Source organism: Chionomys nivalis, chromosome 12 (genome assembly GCF_950005125.1).
Source record: "Chionomys nivalis chromosome 12, mChiNiv1.1, whole genome shotgun sequence".
In the NCBI taxonomy this organism is placed as follows: domain Eukaryota; kingdom Metazoa; phylum Chordata; class Mammalia; order Rodentia; family Cricetidae; genus Chionomys; species Chionomys nivalis.
This window is the reverse complement of record NC_080097.1, coordinates 34,454,331-34,456,607: the sequence shown is the minus strand read 5'-3', so window position 1 is coordinate 34,456,607 and position 2,277 is coordinate 34,454,331. Positions and strand designations below refer to the sequence as shown.

The 2,277-nt window shown below is 46.6% G+C and overlaps 1 pseudogene; it reads right to left on the bottom strand.

The window, feature by feature from the left end:
• Window positions 1-694: 694 nt before the first annotated feature.
• LOC130885074 (receptor of activated protein C kinase 1-like) lies at window positions 695-1,716 on the bottom strand (annotated as a pseudogene).
• Between the last annotated feature and the right edge of the window lie 561 nt (window positions 1,717-2,277).

Here is a 2,277-nt window from a genome sequence, read left to right as displayed (position 1 = left end):
CTTGTCAGTATACACCATGTTCCTCTGAAGATAAACCCTTGATTGAGTTGGAAGCTTGGCTGCTTCCTGTCCCCTGATAGCTGGGTCCCCTTGACTCTCGGTAACCTTTTCAGCATTTCACTCAACAAGATCAATAGCTTTCCATTAATCCTTCTGGGCTTGGAGGGAGCAGAATAGATGAGAGAAGGCAAGTCGGGTGATAGATACTTCAGAATCACCCAAAGCTAAACGGGTATTTCATATATTGAATTCAGGAGAGAGATTCACTATAAATGTACACATTTCCCCAAGACAGGTGAGTGACTGCATGCTTCTCTGGAGCAAGGATGGATTGGTTGTCAGCCTTTCTTTCTTTCTTTCTTTCTTTCTTTCTTTCTTTCTTTCTTTCTTTCTTTCTTTCTTTCTTTCTTCTTTCTTTCTTCCTTTCGTTTTTTTTCTTCTCTTTTTCTCTTTGAAACAGAATCTCACTGTGAAGTTCAGGCTGGCTTGGAACTCAATATAGTCCAGACTGCTCTTGACTTTCTACCCTCCTGCCTTCACTCCCTGAATGCTGGTATTGTAGGCATGGTGCCTGACATTTAGAGAATAAGCTAATTCTTGTACTTTTTTTCCCCACTCAAAAGAAAATGTCTGTAAAACAAATCTCTCTCCAGAGAACTTTTTAGAAAAAAACTCTTTATATGCAGTGCATTCCTTTTTTTTTCTTCAGAAAAGCCAGCTTTATTTCTAATACTCTGATATGAACCTTTAGCGGGTACCAATAGTCACTTGCCACACTCGGATCAGGTTGTCTGTGTAACCAGCAAACAGAGTCTGGCCATCAGCAGACCATGCCAGGGAGGTGCACTGGGGTGGCTCTGCCTTGCTGCTGGTGCTGATGACTTCTTGCTTCAGTTCATCTACAATGATCTTGCCCTCCAAGTCCCAAATCTTGATACTGGGGCCAGTAGCAGCACATAGCCAGTAGCGGTTGGGGCTGAAACACAAGGCATTGATGATGTTCCTACCATCCAATGTGTAAAGGTGTTTGCCTTCATTCAGATCCCACAACATGGCTTGGCCACCCTTGCCTCCAGAAGCACAGAGAGATCCATCAGGAGAGACTGTCACTGTATTCAGGTAGCCCGTGTGGCCAATATGGTTGGTCTTCAGCTTGCAGTTAGCCAAATTCCATACCTTGACCAGCTTGTCCCATCCATAGGAGACGATGATAGGGTTGCTGCTATTCGGGGAGAAGCAGACACAAGACACCCATTCTGAATGACTCTCATCCTGGACAGTGTACTTGCAGACCCCCAGAGTGTTCCATAATTTTATGGTCTTGTCTCGGGATCCAGAGACAATTTGCCGGTTGTCGGAAGAGAAGGCAACACTCAGCACATCCTTAGTATGGCCCACAAATCGTCTCGTGGTGGTGCCCGTTGTGAGATCCCAGAGGCGCAGTGTTCCATCCCAGGAGCCTGAGAGGGCAAACTGGCCATCAGAGGAGATAACAGCATCACTAACAAAGCGGGAGTGACCTCCTAGAGCACGCTGTGGTATGCCAGAGTTGGTCTCATCCCTGGTCAGCTTCTACATGGTGATGGTCTTGTCTCGAGATGCAGACAGGATCATGTCCGGGAACTACGGGGTGGTGGCCATCTGGGTCACCCAGCCGTTATGGCCTTTGAGGGTCCCACGAAGGGTCATCTGCTTCGTCATGACTGCGGCTGATGCGAGTGTCGCCGGAACGACAAGGGTGGCACTGGATAGCAAAGGGAGCCAGGCACCACAGCCAGTGCATTCCTTTTGAAAGAAAAAACACCCATGTTTTGTTTTAGCAGAGAATTTATTTTTCTGTAGATGTGGGAGATAGAATTGGGTTAGATGAGGATTTCTCATGAGAAGATAAAACAGTGAGGAAAACCTAAGTGTGCACAACAGGTTATGTCAGTGCTACAGGGGGGCCACCCCAAGAGTTGACCTGTAGAGTCTGTGAATAACAAGGCTCTCTATTATTTGGATTTGGAAATCCTCTAAAAGCCCATTTGGGAGAAAGCCTTTGTCCCCAGCCCACATACCACGAAGTAGTCGAGCCCATAAGAGGTGTCTAGTGGACAGTGGTAGGGTGTTAGAGGTCTGTTCTTGGTCTAGGACTTTAGGATTCCAGCCTCATTCTCTCTTTTCCCCTTCCCCTCTCACTCCCTTCCTCCTCTTTCTTTTCTAGGCTGTTGTGATGTGATTGTCATGTGCCTTTATATAAGCTCCCAACCAACAGGGGCTTAGTTGGTTATGAGC